Here is an 18,375-nt window from a genome sequence, read left to right on the forward strand (position 1 = left end):
AAGATAGGAGTGCTTCACCATCAGCTCTAGATACCATGGCGTAAAGCTATGAACAAGTATCCTGGACGTATTTCTGACGATTATGGAATAGTTGGCAAGCACAAATAAAAAATCCAGCCAGATCTTACAAGAAGAGAAAGTCCCTTCCTGATTTCCCCTCTCAACATTCCTGTATCTTATCACACACCATGATGAGAGCTAGCAGCTACTTCACATCAACAGACCGAGCTTTAATACTTTTCATGGGGCCACCCTAATAGAGGTTATTAACAGGAGCTTGCTTAGTCTGGTGAGGAGTTAAAGGGGCAATGTTTCTTTTTGAAAAACAAAGTAATTACTTTTCTCTCTCGTTTCCAAACAAACGATGCAATCCTTTAAATTGTCAAAAGGATCACCACATTGCTTCTGCGTAATATCAATTAGGTGAAAATAATGCATCGCTCTTCCTTTTTGCCTTCCGCCAAACAAAATGCCTTTTTCATGAAAGCATTGCCCCTTTAAAGGAGTGTCCGCCTTGGTTCAGTGGTAGCGCTCTCTCCTCTGACTCAGAAGGTTGAGGGTTCAAATAATCCAGGCTGGCACTCCAGTGCAGTACTGAGGGAGTGCTGCATTGTTGGAGGTGTCACTTTTTGGATGAGATGTTAAACCGAGGTCCCATCTGCCCTCTCAGGTAGATGTAAAAGATCCCACGGCACTATTTGAAGAAGAGCAGAGGAGTTCTCCCCAATGTCCTGGTCGATATTTATCCCTCAACCAACACCTAAAATCCAATTATCTGGTTGTTATCCGACATTGCTGTTTGTGGGATCTTGCTGTGTGCAAATTGGCTGCCACGTTTCCTACATTACAACAGTAACTGCACTTTAAAAAAGAACTTCATTGGCTGTAAAGTGCTTTGGGGCACCCTGGGATCATGAAAGGCGCTATATAATTGCAAGTTCTTTCTTCTTTATTTTGTTAGTGTTTTTCTAAAGTAGCTAGATTGACAGACACAAACGCAAACTAATTTGTCATTGTTCCACAGTGACCTATGAATACTCCAGGCAGGAATGCAAAATGTCTGGCTGTTAATCCTTGTTGGGGCAATGGGCGTGCCATGTTTTGTTCAAGCCAATAGGGTGTAGCAGGACCACAAGCATCACCCCCCCCCCCCCCCTCCAGCACCATCTCCACACTAATAAAAGTCAGCTGGCCTATTCAAATAAAAACATGCAGTGCTGGGAAAATTAAATGTTAATTTGCATCCACGTGGTAATCAAAGAACAGGTGACTTTGGACCTGTGGTTCCCAAAGCTCTCCACCACTTGGGGGTTTCCCTCGTGTCATGTCTGGGTCTGTTGGAGATTAATTGCCATCATTAGTCAACAACTCCATTATCATTGTATCATGCGACTACCAAGATAGTAGAAGATGAACCAGATGGACCTTGGTCTATTATCGTCCAGCAATTCCTGTGGAATCAGCACCCTGTCCTGTTCACTGGTCACAGAAAGTTTCAAGCAAACTGGTAAACACCATCAAGGCGTGTATTAAAGATCAAGCATCTTGTGCACCTCCCTCTCCTTCTGCCTCACTATTGGTGGCCGTGCCTTCAGTCACTTAGGCCCCACGCTCTGGAATTCCCTCCCTAAACCCCTTCCACCTCTCCATCTCTCTTAAGATCGTCCTTAAAACCAACCTCTTTGGCCAAGCTTTTGGTCACCCCTCCTAATATTTCCTTCTTTGGCTCAGCATCCAATTTTTTTTCTCACGCCTCTGTGAAGTGCCTTGGGCCACTTTTCTACATGTAAAGAGCTATATAAATACAAGTTATTGGTCTAGAGATTCAATCGTACCCAAAAACAGGCACGTATGGGGCAGGGTGTGTCTCTATGTGCCTGTTAGTGTTGTCCCAGGCAGCACGTAATATCCATGCTGCCTGTTAATGATCATGGCTCAGGTGTGCAGCCAGTTCGACCCAGGCTATTCAATGGCTGCACACCTCTCTGGGGGGCCAGTTATTGGACATCGCTGATGCCTCTTAAAGGGGAGGTGCACTCTGGCTACAGAAGGAAGGAAACAGTTCTGAACAGAGAAATGGGTGTAGAAAACACTGAGAGGGCACCAAGGTTCTCTGATGCTGCCTTGGAGGCCCAGGTGCAGGCAGTGGACAGGAGGAGATAGATCCTCTTCCCCCCCAGGGGGCAGGAAGCCCTCCAGGCAACAACTCCACCACCAGTGGTAAGAGGTCACTGAGGAGGTCAATGCTGGAAAAGGTTCAATGACCTCACCAGAATTGTCAAGGTCAGAATCCTTCTCTCTTACTCTCTGCTCACACCTCTACCACCCCAGCCTCATTACTCACAATACTCCCCGACCCTGCTCTCCTTCACACACCTACAATCATTGCACCACACTTCACTGCACCCCCTTCTCCTCACACTCACACACTCAACACTATTTCAACCCTTACTTCCCCACACCTCACATCTGACACACTGCATACCAGCTATTCCACCATGACAGGCACATTCTCTAAACATCTCACAAGACTCTCACTAACACACTCCCCTCTTTCTTACAGGAGAAGGTTGCGCATAACTCCAGACAGGAGGCTGCCAGCGGAGGAGGCCGAGCCCACCTGCCTGCCCTTTCCCCCCTCAAAGAGAGTGTGTTGGAAATCATGGGCAGGGGCAGAGTCAAGGCCATGGTGACTGGCAACGCTGGAGGAGACGTCACCCTCTTAGTCCCCTCTTATTTCTATCTCATCCCACACACTCTGCATGACAACACCACCTGCACGTTCCCCTCCAAATCACACACCATCGCGACTTGGAAATATATCACCGTTCCTTCATCGTTGCTGGGTCAAAATCCTGGAACTCCCTTCACCACACAGACTGCAGCGGTTCAAGAAGGCGGCTCACCACCACCTTCTCGAGGGCAATTAGGGATGGACAATAAATGCCAGCCTCGCCAGCGACGCCCACATCCCATGAACGAATTAAAAAAAAAACAAGCTGCAGCTGCTTTCACCAGACATTCATCTCTCTCTCTCTTCACACTAAAATCTAACCTTTGTCCTGCTCTTTCATTTTAGCTGCTGAAAATGTGGAGCTATCTCTGCCAGTGGAGGAAGAGGAGGCCAAGATGCACCATCACTTGATCTGACTCTCGCAGGCACCAGCTCAGAGATTGGCACCACTCGTACTTTAGAGACTAGGTTAGAGGAGGGGTCTTCACGTGGTGAATCACAGGGCACAAGTGTGCAGGCGCTAGGGCAGGGGGCCAGGACGCCACAGGTGCCAGCTCGCCGGAGGGTGAGATCACACACTAGTTCGGCTGGAGGGGCTCGGATGCTGATGTCAAAGGCCAAGTCGACCGAAGATGGCTGATGGGCATCGACCAGGCAGTGCTGTCCTTGTCCTGGTGCGAGGATAGAGTTGTGGCTGCAGCAGGTGATGTAGCTCAGTAAGAGCCTCCTTTGTGAAGCGAAGGCACCTCAGACATTGCTCCTCAAGGACGTTAATGTGGGAGAAATGCTCCCTGAATACCCGCAGTGGGTATGGCCGCTGCGCAGTGCCCTCCTCCTCCTCCTCCCTCCTGTGGCAGCTGCTCCTGCTCTGTGGTCTCGTCGTTGCTGCTCCACATTCTCCAGCTCCAAAGGCAGCCGTATGAGACCACCCACGTCTGCAGTCAAACTATTTATAAAGCAGCCAACAACAGTACAACATCAGAAAAATCTTCTCCGCAGTCAGAATTAACTTTCCAGAGTCAGGTAACAGACCAAAATACACCCAGAGGTTACCCAGCAGCCTGAAATGACAAACCAGCAACTAACCTGTAAGTACTGCAGGATCCCTTTCAATAGCGCTGGTGAAGGATCCTTCATGCCTGTTGGCGCCACGAGTCGCTGGGCGAGATTAGGCGCTGCGGCAGCCCAAAATCAGAAAAGGGTCCCACAACAGACGCAGGACGCTTATTTAAGTAAGTTATTCATTGCTTTCTAGACTTGGGTAAGGCCGACTTCAATGGGATGAGACAGAGACTGTCCACAGTAAACTGGGCAAATCTCTTAATGGGTAAAACGACTGATGATCAGTGGGAAATGTTTAAAGAAACATTTAACGTGATACAGAATCGGTTTATACCCCTGAGGGGCAAGAACTCTACTTGCCAAAAAAAACAGCCATGGACAACTAAAGAGGTAAGGGACAGTATAAGACATAAGGAAAGGCCATACAAAAAGGCAAAAAATGGCACAGATCCTGGCGAATGGGAAAGATACAAAGATCAACAAAGGGTCACAAAACAGATAGTAAGAGCTACAAAAAGAGAGTATGAAAAGAAACTTGCAAGGGATATCAAAACCAATACGAAGAACCTTTATAGTTATATTAGGAAAAAGAGGGTGGTCAGGAGCAGTGTTGGCCCCTTAAAAACTGAAAGTGGGGATATTGTCATTGACTATGGGGAAATGGCGGACATGTTGAACAATTACTTTGCGTCAGTATTTACAGTAGAAAAAGAGGATAGCATGCCGGAAATCCCAAGAAAACTAATATTGAATCGGGGACAGGGACTTGATAAAATTAACATAAGTAAAGCCAAAGTAATGAAGAAAATAATAGCACTAAAGAGTGACAAATCCCCAGGACCAGATGGTTTCCATCCCAGGGTTTTAAAGGAAGTAGGTGAGCACATTGCAGATGCCCTAACTATAATCTTTCAAAGTTCTCCAGATTCAGGAACTATCCCTCTAGATTGGAAAATTGCACATGTCACTTCGCTTTTTAAGAAAGGAGAGAGAGGGAAACCAGGGAATTATAGACCAGTTAGCCTAACATCTGTTGTGGGGAAATTGCTGGAGTCTATAATTAAGGATAGGGTGACTGAACACCTCGAGAATTTTCAGTTAATCAGAGAGAGCCAGCATGGATTTGTGAAAGGTAGGTCGTGCCTGACAAACCTGATTGAATTTTTTGAAGAGGTGACTAAAGTAGTGGACAGGGGAATGTCAATGGATGTTATTTATATGGACTTCCAGAAGGCATTTGATAAAGTTTCACATAAGAGACTGTTAGCTAAGAAGCCCATGGAATCGAGGGAAAAGTACGGACTTGGTTAGGAAGTTGGCTGAGCGAAAGGCGACAGAGAGTAGGGATAATGGGTAGGTACTCACATTGGCAGGATGTGACTAGTGGAGTCCCGCAGGGATCTGTCTTGGGGCCTCAATTATTCACAATACTTATTAACGACTTAGATGAAGGCATAGAAAGTCTCATATCTAAGTTTGCCGATGAAACAAAGATTGGTGGCTTTGTAAGCAGTGTAGATAAAAACATAAAATTACAAAGCGATATTGATAGATTAGGTGAATGGGCAAAACTGTGGCAAATAAAATTCAATGTAGACAAATGTGAGGTCATCCACTTTGGATCAAAAAAGGATAGAACAGGGTACTTTCTAAATGGTAAAAAGTTAAAAACAGTGGATGTCCAAAGGGACTTAGGGGTTCAGGTACATAGATCATTGAAGTGTCATGAACAGGTGCAGAAAATAATCAATAAGGCTAATGGAATGCTGGCCTTTATATCTAGAGGACTAGAGTACAAGGGGGCAGAAGTTATGCTGCAGCTATACAAAACCCTGGTTAGACCGCACCTGGAGTACTGTGAGCAGTTCTGGGCACCGCACCTACGGAAGGACATATTGGCCTTGGAGGGAGTGCAGCGTAGGTTTACTAGAATGATACCCGGACTTCAAGGATTAAGTTACGAGGAGAGATTACACAAATTGGGGTTGTATTCTCTGGAGTTTCGAAGGTTAAGGGGTGATCTGATCAAAGTTTATAAGATATTAAAGGGAACAGATAGAGTGGATAGAGAGAAACTATTTCCGCTGGTTGGGGATTCTAGGAGTAGGGGGCACAGTCTAAAAATTAGAGCCAGACCTTTCAGGAGTGAGATTAGAAAACATTTCTACACACAAAGGGTGGTAGAAGTTTGGAACTCTCTTCCGCAAACGGCAATTGATACTAGCTCAATCGCTAATTTTAAATGTGAGATAGATAGCTTTTTGCCAACCAAAGGTATTAAGGGATATGGGCCAAAGGCAGGTATATGGAGTTAGATCACAGATCAGCCATGATCTTATCAAATGGCGGAGCAGGCATGAGGGGCTGAATGGCCTACTCCTGTTCATATGTTCCTATCTTTAAATAGTTTTGGCATGTGCTCTGGACGCCTATGGAGAAGCCCAATCCAATATGGCAGGCGGCGCACTTCTGGCTGGAAATGAGCCCGCCATATTGGAGGCTTAGGCGCCCAAAAAACGGGCGCATGCCATCGAATTTCTAGGCCATTGTAGCTGTTGTCATGGTTCAGGAATTCTCACTGTCATTTTTTTCTATTGCTCTTGGCAAAAAGGCAGCTTCCATAAGCAAATGGAATCTCCTGTGAACCAAAAACCTCATGGGTGAGTGGGGGAGCATGCCACAGGACTAAGAATGACACCTGACCTGCGGTGTATCACACTGGAGACCAAATGGAATGTCCATCACATTCTTCTTTCTACTCCACAAAAAGCAATAATACTACGCTGTCAAATCATCAGCTATAGGCTAAAACTAATAGTTGGTTTATTCACAAGATATTACACAGAAACAAAAAGACACAGCAAGAAACTAGTAATACAATACCTGACTTACAAGAAGAGACAATCCAAAACCCTTGCAGCTCTTTTAAGTAGCTTTTGACAGAATCTTTGATGGACATTATGTGGGAAGTTGACCTTGCACAAAACCCCTGTTAACCCCTTCTTGTGGTGGAAATGGTGCAAATTAAAGAACAGGGTAGTCTACAGCTGCTTCTCAATTATAGTCTTTTTTTCATTTTAATGATCGAATGGATTCTTCTCAATTAACTGTTTCTAACACTTCAGTAGATAAGGTGTGAACAGTATTCTCTGAGCCGTCTGATAGTCCATTTGCTTTTCACACTTGACTCCTCTCAAAACAAAACTCCCATGATAGGCCAGTCCATTTATTTCATCCAGTTCCCCACAGTCTGATGAACATGGTTTGGAATCCACAAATAAAATACCCACTAATTTGGTTAGAGCCTGAAACCCAGCTTTTGCATCTTGACTGATTTACATAATCAAACAACTTTCCTGCACTCTCAGCTTGTGTCTCATAGAAAATGAGGATGAATCAGAACCGTTTTGTGCGTTGGCCCTGATACAAGGAAAAAGGAACTCTTTTAAAGATCCAAAGTCATTTTCTTTAATTCATGCTTACTCTGTCTATCTAAAGTCATCGAAAATATAATAGAGACATTTTCCCTATTTGATGCAGGAGAAAAATTCTGCTTTCGTCGCACATGCACGCTCGCTTTCTGGAATGTTCTGGCAAATACGGTGCACTTTGACCCTGGAGTCATCATTTCCTTAATGTATGGATTATTCCTTGTGACAGGTAAATCAGCAAATTATTCGGAAAGTGCAATTTCTATTTAAGTAATGTCCGTTACTGTCTATCTATTCAATGTACTTCAATTACTTAGCCAATTATTTTGAACAGAAAGATCATTGGTGTTAAAATTACAATATAAGCAAATTCACCACAAAGACTAAAGTTCTTTTTAAATCTTCCTGTGCCATGGATAGGGTAAACAATTCAGAAGCGATCAGGCTGCCAGCACCACGGACTAGATATCTCGTCTCGCAGGATCCCTGCATGGTTAGATAGATGTGGAAATGCCGGTGATGGACTGGGGTTGACAAATGTAAGGAATCTTACAACACCAGGTCACCTGACGAAGGAGGAAGCCTCCGAAAGCTTGTGATTTTCAAATAAAACTGTTGGACTATAACCTGGTGTTGTAAGATTCCTTACATTGGTTAGATAGAGTGAAACACAGCAAGGATCACCTTTGTCATTATCAATCTTTAGCATTCTGACATTCAGTTGGTTGAATTTGGACCCAGTTTTTAGTCAATCAAGCCACTTTTCCTAATGCGAGTCCCACCGTCCACTGTCTGGTAGGCACAAGTGAAATCATTTTAATTAATAATGGGGAAAATGCACAGAATAGTTAAAATAGGTATATCGGTTAGAACTGAGATAAAGTTAAAATCATAAAAATTGGAGAGAGAGGGAATGGGGACGAGGAGGAGCTAAGGGAAATTGTTAATTTTTACTTAAAATTGTTTTTTGAATGTAAATCTAGTAGGGTAGGGTTGATGTTACAGTAATAAAATGACTCCTGATATAATCAGCTGTATCATTCTAATGTCGGTGTTTGTTTCAATGTCACACAAGAAAAGATGATTGGTTCAGGAAGATTGGACTTCACAGGAGCGAGGATGTCTTGCAATATACAGCTCGGGATTAATGAAATGTGAATGGCAAAGGAAATGTTGTTAAACAGTTTCACTGGGGCTATATCTTTGGTGGGGGAGGTGGAATCGTTGACAGTCTAGTAGGGGAGGGGGGGTGAATGACAGTCTTGTTGGGGAAGTGGAAAGCTCAATAGCAGTCTAGTGCGAGGAGTGGGATAAATGACAGATTAGCAGAGGATGTGGAAGGGTCAATGGGTGTTTAGTAGGGGAGCGGATAAATGGCAGTCTGGTGTGGGAAGGGAGAATAGAAGGCAGTCTAGTGGGGAAAGGGAGATCAGTGGCAGTCTGGTAGGGGAAACAGGATGATGAAGAGGAATCAATGCTTCCTGAAAGAAGAAGAGGAGACAGAGGGACACCAGGCTGGTGAGGCTGCCCTGAAGATGCATGGCACCAAACATCTGGTACTCCCGCCCCTGAGGATGCAGGCAGAGAGGTGCTCCTACCTGCACTTTGTGAGAAAAAGCTAAAAGAGGATGCGTAGGACAACCTTTTCCTGCCTGCAAGGAACATCCCAACCACACTGATGCAGGAGGCTTTCTCTTGACCTCCAGATCTGGCCACTGCACAAACAGTTTGCATCTCCCCACCACCCCCCCCCACCTTCCCACCACCAACATCCTTTGATTTACAGACCCTGCTCTTTGTGCATTGACTCACACAGCTCCCATTCATGCTGCCTTGTCAACGCCACTTACAAACGTTGCCAATGGGCCCAAAGATTTCAAGGGCATTGATCCTGGTGGATGTGCCAAGATCATGCCCGCCGGCGTACTCCAACACTCCCTGCACGCAGAACAACTTTAGTGGAACCATCATTTCAATCAAAACTCATTGTGTTGTACGAACATACGAAAATGACGGGCAAGAATAGACCAGCTGGTCCATCCAGCATGTCCCACACCTCATGATGACTGGAGCATCATGTCTAGACCCTTCCCAATCCCCCCCCCCCCCCCCCCACCCAACCCTCCACATGTATGTACTCTCCTGGGAGAGGCAAAAAAACAGAAAAACACAGGGCCAACAAGGGACATAAAACTCTGGAAAATTCCTCTCCAATTCCCTCGATCGAAACCAATCCAGGAGATCACATTGACCGTGTGTACGTTAACTATTAATTCACTGACCTTCTATATGATGCGATCTCTGCCCCAGTCAGGAACTGGTCCAGCTCCCTCTTGAAGGCAGAGAGTCAGCACCCCCCACACCAGCCGGCAACACATTCCAGAGACTCACAATTCTCTGGGAAAACAAGAACCGCCCAACATCCAGTCTATTCCTATTCTTTTATATAGTTTAATCTCGTGTCCCCTGGTCCTCCCCAATCTCTCAATATGGACGCTTTCCAGCCCTTTAATTATTTTATAGACCTCTATCAGGTCACCTCTAAATCTACGCTACTTTAAAGTAAAGGCCCAGTTCTTTAAGCCTATCTGTGTAACTAAGGATTTTTAAGCTAGGAATTATTCTCATAGCTCTCCTCTGGACCTTTTCCAAGACTATTATATCACCCACCATGTGAGGGGACCAAAACTGAGCACACTACTCCAGATGCAGTCTAACCAGCAACCTGTATAATGATTTGATTTGTACTGAATGGTTCTATTAATACAACTGTTTACTTTGGCCAAGGCTTCTCTGCATTGGTCATGAACCTTCAGTGATCTGTGCACAATAACACCTCGATCCTTTTCTCTCACAACCACTTTCAGTGTACTTTCCGGTAAATGATAAGTATATTCTGTGGTGCATTTATCTAGGTTCAATGCCATTTGCCATTGTGTGGCCCATTCCCCTCACGCATCTACATCTTTTTGTAGAAGGTTGCACTCCTCTACATCTTAGCCCGTGCGCAAATTTTAGTATCATTTGAAAACTTACTGACCATTCCCCCACGCCACTGTCCAGGTCATTAATAAAGACCGCGAAGAGTAGCAGGCCTAGGACCGATCCCTGGGGAACACCACTAGTATAACATGTCTCCTGGCTGATGCACAACCGTTGACTACAACTTTTTGGCTGCGGGTTTGGAGCCAATTCCTAATCCAGTGCAACAAATTCCTACTGATACCACAAGGTTCTATCTTGTGAAGTAACCTAGTGTGAGGTACCATATCAAAGGCTTTCTGAAACCCCAGGTGGACAATGTCTATCGGATTACCCTAATCCACTAACCTAGTAATTTCTTCGAAATACTCAACCAAGTTGGAAGACACGACCTTCTTTTTCAGAAGCCGTGTTGATTATCTCTAGTGGCTGCTTCTCTTTCCCCGTGATCATAAAGGGCATCTCTTAGGATCCCTTCAAGCGTCTTCCCTATGATGGATGACAGGCTGATGGGCCTGATGTGTGTGTGTGTGTGTGTGTGTGTGTGTGTGAGTGGGTGGGGGTGTGCGTATATGTGACAGGATGTTGGGAGAGGGCAGTTTTAGGTTTATCTACGATGCCCCCTGTGGTAGAATAGCTCACAAACATTCACTGTATGAGCTCACATACCTGGTGCTTCACCTATTTTTATCGCTGCACCATTAGCGGCCGTGCCTTCAGCTGCCTAGGCCCTAAGCTCTGGAATTCCCTCCCTAAACCTCTCCACCTCTCTACCTCTCTTTCCTCCTTTAAGGCGCTCCTTAAAACCTACCTCTTTGACCAAGCTTTTGGTCACCTGTCCTAATATCTCCTTATGTGGCTTGGTGTCAAATTTTGTTTGATAATCGCTCCTGTGATTACAGTAAAGACGCTATATAAATGCAAGTAGTTGTTGTTGTTGCTTCTTACCACTGTGCTTCTCCTTGGTACGAGTGTGTGGTACAAACACTTAGCCTTAATCTGCTACTCCTCCTAGGTGCTACCTAAGTGCCAGAAGTGCATGGGCTGGCTGGCCATTGTGTGTTTAAATGATGCCCTTGGGACTGAGGCGGCCGTCATCATACAGCAGATGGGCCTGCGGCAGGCCGCACCTCTTGTCCTGCTGCCTGAGCAACTTTGCCCTGCCTCCTTTCTGCCACACATTCAGGCTGCGAGGAAGCTGTCAGGGGGGCAATGCACGAGTTGCTATCCTGGGGGAGACGGCTCCGTCATCTGATCGCATTCCCGCCACGGCAGCAGCACTGGGCTCTGCAGCAGACCTTTCAGACATCTTTATAGACAAAGTGTTGCGAGGGTGCCTGGCCCTTTAAGCTGCTGCAGGCTATTCCTCATCTCCCCCCAGTGAGAGGTGTTTCCTACACTGGGAGCTTGCTCAGATTAGGCAAATTGCTTCGACTCCGGAAACTACTGCCAGCTCAGTGCTCCTTACTTCAGGTAGGCAGAAAGTCCTGCCCTGCGACACCTCCAGCACCGACCGCCAGATCGGTAGCTCGAGTGTCAGCAGGCTATTCGACTGCACAGGCTGTCACAATCGAACCCAATCCTGTTCACATGAACATGCCTGGATAGTGATCAGGAGCTGGAACCACAGGCGATAATCCCTTAGCCCAAGCCACTGAGGCCAATCGTGGTTCCCTAACCGCCATCCGGTTGCGATCAGGGAACTCGGCATTGACCGGGAATTGAGCCTAGGCTCTCTGATCTGTACGACTCCACACGGCAGCAAACGGCGCATTCCCCCCAATCAGCCATCGGAAGTATTGATGCTTTAAACAAAAGATTTTCCCTTTCGTCACACTAACTGAATGATCACACTAATAGGCGGTCACATTTAAGTGATAAATACACAACACTTACGGCACATCCCGTAGGGGAGTCCTGTCACAGCACTTCTCTCCACTCTCGGGACTCCGATCTGAGTGAAGATGGAGCAAAAACCTGCAGCGAGTGGCGGTGGGGGAGATGAGTTCCAACCCTCGTTAATCCTTCGTCACTTCAGCTGCCAGCTAAAGAAAGCACAACTTAAAATGACAGGGTCATAATGACACCGTGATCCTATCAAGGACTTTCAAAGTGATTAGCTGTCTCATAAAGGTGTACTGCCTTTTATACAGGCACTAGTGTTGGAGTGTCCTGGGAAGCTTTCAGTGTGAAGCATGTTTGCAGTGATCATGATATTGTGTCGAGCTGAAAGCTGCTAGCTTCACCGAGCTGAGTCTTGTGTTGTAGTTGGAAGATAATACACAAGGCGGTGTATTGTAGTCGAGCAGCTGGTCTCTATCTTGTTATGAATTTAACAGTTGAACCAACTATAAACAGCTCAGGGTTACTGGTAGCTTGCAGTGCGAACTCCAACCTCTTGGCTCCAGCACTGAACTTAGCTGCTAAATAAATAAGTCCCAACCGGCTGGTATCAACAGCTGATCGATCTCCTGCCCTTTCTGTGGGAAAAAGAACTTGTATTTATCCGACCTCACGATTTCCCAAAGCACTTCACAGCCAATGAAGCACTATTTGAAGCCTAGCGATGTTGTAATGTAGGAAACGCAGCAGCCAATTTGCGCACAGCAAGCTCCCACAAACAGCAATGCGATAATGACCAGATAATCAGTTTCAGTGATGTTGGTTGAGGGATAAATATTGGCCAGGACACCGGGGAGAACTCCCCTGCTCTTCTTCGAAATAGTGCCATGGGATCTTTTACATCTACCTGAGAGGGCAGACAGGACCTCAGTTTAATGTCTCATCTGAAAGACGGCACCTCCAACAGTGCAGCACTCCCTCAAACCCCCAACCTTTTGACTTAGTGGCGAGAGCGCTACCAACTGAGCCAGAGCTGACACCTGTGGTGAGGTCCTCAGTTGTAGCGAATGCCATCTCTATTGGCTGGCAAAACGAGTTGCAAACTTGGCGTTTTCCCTGCCTCACTTACTCCCTATCGTTGGGTGCCCAGGTGGATGGGCGCCTGAAGTAAACCTGGCACGGGGTCTTGTTCCAGGACCCCTGCAGGCAGGAAGGTCCGTGGGGGTCGCGGGGGTGGGGGGATGGGGAGGGGGGTAGCCTGACGCTTAAAAGATTGCAATTGGTTAACTTGCGTTTGTAGAGTCCTGCCGCCCTCCACCCCCACCCCTCCACTCGATGCCAGTGCCCAGGAGTGCAGTGACATAGCGGGCAAGTTGGGAGTGGGCTCAAGCCAGTACTGAGGGAGTGCTGCACTGTCGGAGGTGCCGTGAAACCAAACCAGGACAGGAAAGTTGCAGGCACCTCACATCTCACAAACCCTGCAAGGGGCCTGCTTTGGGCCATCCTAAGGCAGCGTGTATTTGCTAACTGTTTGTCGAGGGCCACAGTCCCAACCAGGGTCTCGCTTGTGGGCCCTTCCCAGTAACACTGCACCATAGCCCAGGTCTGTGCCTGGGACTCTCTGCACAGTGAGTTCCTGATTTCGAACGTGCTACTGTGAGCAGTAGCTTAAGGGAGGCTAGGCACTCGCATATACATATACCTTAAAAAAAAGTATAAAAGAAAGCTTAGCCTGACCTCTAAATTACCTGAGGATGAGCTAAAATCAATCAGCTTCTAACTGAGGAAAGAAAAGCAATTACACCATGTGGTCTTAAAGGGACACACCAGATGCACTTTTGCAGTAAAGAAAGACTTGCATTTCTATAGCGCCTTTCACGACCTCAGGATGTCCCAAAGCACTTCACAGCCAATAAAGTACTTTTTGAAGTGTAGTCACTGTTGTAATGTAGGAAATGCGGCACCCAATTTGCGCACAGCAAGCTCCCACAAACAGTAATGAGATAATGACCAGATAATCTGTTTTAGTGATGTTGGTTGAGGGATAAATATTGGCCAGGACACTGGGGAGAACTCTCCTGCTCTTCTTCGAATAGTGCCATGGGATCTTTTACATCCACCTGAGTGGATAGACGGGGCCTCAGTTTAACGTCTCATCCGAAAGACAGTAGAATAATACTTAGCGCATTGCATGGTAAAAATGCTCCTGTCCTTATAAAACAGCCTATGCTTTGAACCACCAGGAGCAGTGCCAGGGGAGATCCACTCGTGACTATTAAATCATTCTATTAACCAGTTCTATTTTAATAGGGTCCGATTTCTTGCTATTTGGCAGTTGGGTTAACCGTGCATCTCATCGATTTGTATTTTAGCTGGCGGTCAGGAAAGAAAAACAGAAGAGAATGGAGTCCCAACTCAGTTGGCATCCCACAGCTGTGGCTCAGTGGGTTGCACTCTTGCCTCTGAGTCAGAAAGGTATGGGTTCAAGTCTCACTCTAGGGACTTAAGCATGAAATCTAGGCTGACACTCCCAGTGCTGCACTGTCAGAGGTGCCATCTTTTGGATGAGACCTTAAACCAAGGCCCTGTCTGCCTTCTCAGGTGGACGTAAAAGATCCCATGGCACTATTTCAAAGAAGAGCAGAGGAGTTCTTCCCGGTGTCCAGGCCAATATTTATCTCTCAACCGACATCACTAAAACAGATTATCTGGTCATTATCGCATTGCTGTTTGTGGGATCTTGCTGTGCGCAAATTGGCTGCTGCGTTTCCTACATTACAACAGTGACTACACTTCAAAAGTACCTCATTGGCTATAAAGCGCTCTGGGACGTCCTGAGGTCATGAAAGGTCAAGTAGACTGTGAATGAAGGCTGAGAGCCACTTGGAGCAGCCCCTGGGCTGTGTTACAAGTGTCACTGCTGTATGGTAACAATGTAGTTTTCGAGGATCACAAGCAGCTTTGATCTTGTTGATCCAACAGATGCCTCCAGAGGGCGCTAATTTGCAGAAAGTATATACAGTTAAATGCTCACTTGGTGAAACCCAATATGCATTAAATCAGGACAGCCAAAAACCAAGGAGTTGTTTTCTTTTTTACTCAGACCTGCATAAGAGCAGGACAACTTTATAATTACCGTGTCAACCTGATAGTTGGGAACTGCTAACAGTTTGTTTAAAATCAGCAATTTGTATATCTCCTTACTCCATATACAACCAGTTTCACGATAAATGATCTGATCCTAGCACAGAGCTATTGAGTTGCATTCTAGTGCTGGTAAAGCCATCCTGTTTATGCGTAAGTCCAAGCATCGTTTGTGTTCCTCCTGACCTATTACATATAACAGGATATTCCCAAGTCACATTCCATACCCAGCCCACTGTGAGCACGCACAGTCAGTAATGATGTCAGGTCCACTCTTTGAAGCAAGAATTTAAAGGCACAAAAATGATCCCTAGGTAGATTTTTTTTTCAGATGTCTCAATCCCCTTCAGTTTTCTCCCCAAACCCCCTGGGTTTGGTTTGCCCATGCACTGACTGTGTCCTGAGAGGACAGGGGCTTATCTGCTCCCAACCCACTTCACTGTTGCTGGTGTCAGCCATGGCTCAGTGGGTAGCACTCTTGTCTCTGAGTTAGAAGGTTGTGGGTTTAAGCCCCACTCTAGAGACTTGAGCACATAATCCAGGCTGAGGGAGTGCTGCACTGTCGGAGATGCCCCCTTTCAGATGAGACATTAAACCGAGGCTCAGTCTGCCCTCTCAAGTGGACGTAAAAGATCTCATGGCATCATTTCATAAGAGCAGGGGAGTTCTCCCCGGTGTTCTGGCCAATATTTATCCCTCAACCAACATCACTAAAACAGATTATCTGGTCATTGTCACATTGTTGTTTTGGGATCTTGCTGTGCACAAATTGGCTGCTGTGTTTCCCACATTACAACAGTGACTACACTTCAAAAGTACTTCATTGGCTGTTAAATGCTTTGAGATGTCCTGAGGTCATGAAAGGCGCTATATAAATGCAAGTCTTTCTTTTTCTCCTCCTTAATTTGTAAGTTTCAGCTCATAGGAAACATGGGTTTGCCTTATGAAATTTCAATCTGCCCTGAACACATAAAAAACAATGGGGCCCACTTTGTAACAAAAGCCTCTTGCTTGCTAAGTTGGTAAACTGTCTCAATTGTGGACATGTACCTCCATTGGGAAACTAACGTTGGGAATTTCTATGGGGTTTCTCCTGATCGACTGCAATAAGGTCGGCGCAAGATCGGTGGAAACCCCAGATATGACAAAGATACGGCGACCGATCGGGAGAAACTCTGAGGAAATTCCCGACGTAAGTACATTCAGAATTATCCAAGGCAGTGCACGTTGTACATGGGCTGTTGGAAGGACATGGTGTGAAGTGACAGACCATGCTCAGTGTTTGCTTTCATAGAATCCTAGAGCACAGAAGGAGGCCATTCGGCCCATCGTGCCTGTGCCGGCTCTTTGAAAGAGCTATCCAATTAGTCCCACTCCCCTGCTCTTTCCCCATAGCCCTGCAAAGTTTTCCTTTTCAAGTATTTATCCAATTCCTTTTTGAAAGTTACTATTGAATCTGCTTCCACCACCCTTTCAGGCAGCGCATTCCAGATCATAACAACTCGCTGCGTAAAGAAAATTCTCCTCATCTCCCATCTGGTTCTTTTGCCAATTATCTTAAATCTGTGTCCTCTGGTTACTGACCCTCCTGCCACTGGAAATAGTTTCTCCTTATTTACTCTATCAAAACCCTTCATGATTTTGAACACCTCTATCAAATCTCCCCTTAACCTTTTCTGCTCTAAGGAGAACAATCCCAGCTTCTCCAGTCTCTCCACATAACTGAAGTCCCTCATCCCTGGTACCATTCTAATAAATCTCCTCTACAGCCTCTCCAAGGCCTTGACAGCCTTCCTAAAGTGTGGTGCCCAGAATTGGATACAATACTTTCTTGTTCTTTTATGTCAATTCAGGGTTGGAAGGGTTAAATCCATTAACACTGAAAGTAAATTCTGGTATGAGGCCCAGTTCCATGTATTTCACAATGAACTCTCATCTGTTTGTAATTTACAAGATGTAATTTTCGAAAACAACATGTGATGTTTTTAATGCGCCTCCAGAAGATTCGAATGTCATCATACTATTTGCCCATGGAGGGTACCACAGCCAAGACTGTTCCTGTCCTCACCTGGCATCCACACAGATATGTTCCAGCAGGAAATGATTAGGGGTGGGGGAGGAGGAACACATCAGGGGAAATTCTAGGGTTTAGAGCAGGAGGCAGGGTGCTAAATAAAACTTAGGGGCTGTATGCCCCCCTTCATTCCTCCCCCTCCCCCAGTCATTGCACCTATGCTGGATAGTAATTAGGAGTATAAACTCTGACTGATTTTGTCTCTCCCTAGCCCAGGTTAGTTGTAGTGGCCCCAGCGCTGTGGTGCCTGAGATCAGGTAACTCAGTGTGGACCCATTATCACACCTTACTGATCTGTACCACACTACACTGCGTGTATACCCACTGGGTTATCAAGAGAACTGTTTACCTTTTATTCACCCTTAACTGGGTGGATCTCTGCACTCCTCCAATTCTCTTGCGCATCCCCGATTTTCATCGCTCCACCACTGGCGGCCGTGCCTTCAGCTGTCCAGGCCCTAAGCTCTGGAATTCTCTCCCTAAACCTCTCCGCCTCTCTCTCCTAAGACGCTCCTTAAAACCTACCTCTTTGACCAAGCTTTTGGTCACCTGTTCTAATATCTCCTTATGTGGCTCGGTGTCAAATTTCCTCTGATATTCGCTCCTGTAAAGCGCCTTGGGAAGTTTATATCACTTTAAAGGCGCTATATAAATGCAAGTTGTTGTTGTTGGACAGGCTTCCAGCCCCCAGCTTCTGCCATTCCTGCGGTAAAGGTGTTTTTACGCGATCTAAAGAATTGCTCCTGCTTCAGGAGAGTGGGTTCTGGGCACAGCTCTGCTCATTTTGTGTATTTCATCAGTTGCTGGTCTCTGTGGTGTCTGATTCCACTTTGTAATACCAGAGGTCCGATTGCAAGCAGAATCATTCCTACCCCCATTTTTGTTCAGTCGAATGGGCGATTTCAGATTCCCAGACTGTCTGGTGGTTTACACTAAACGAGAGCAGATGGTAGAGGTGGAACCATGGGTTTCCCACAGGCTGCATTTCCTGCTGGGAGCTGACTGAGATCAGGAACTCCCAATATGGAGAGCCCCAAGCTTGAAGCTGCGGCAGTTTAGCGGAGCTGCCACATTCCTCTGGGTTCCTCTTTCAGGATTCCTGTGCA

At 46.1% G+C, this 18,375-nt stretch overlaps 1 protein-coding gene across 1 annotated transcript in view; it reads right to left on the reverse strand.

The window, feature by feature from the left end:
• LOC137307271 (photoreceptor ankyrin repeat protein-like) overlaps positions 1–12,396 on the reverse strand; it is a 46,262-nt gene extending 33,866 nt beyond the window's left edge. Inside the window, exon 1 of the mRNA XM_067976712.1 lies at positions 12,106–12,396. The gene's annotated coding sequence lies outside the window, so the exon portion shown is untranslated. The remainder of the gene's footprint in view (positions 1–12,105) is intronic.
• Between the last annotated feature and the right edge of the window lie 5,979 nt (positions 12,397–18,375).

This window comes from Heptranchias perlo, chromosome X (assembly GCF_035084215.1).
Source record: "Heptranchias perlo isolate sHepPer1 chromosome X, sHepPer1.hap1, whole genome shotgun sequence".
Classification (NCBI taxonomy): domain Eukaryota; kingdom Metazoa; phylum Chordata; class Chondrichthyes; order Hexanchiformes; family Hexanchidae; genus Heptranchias; species Heptranchias perlo.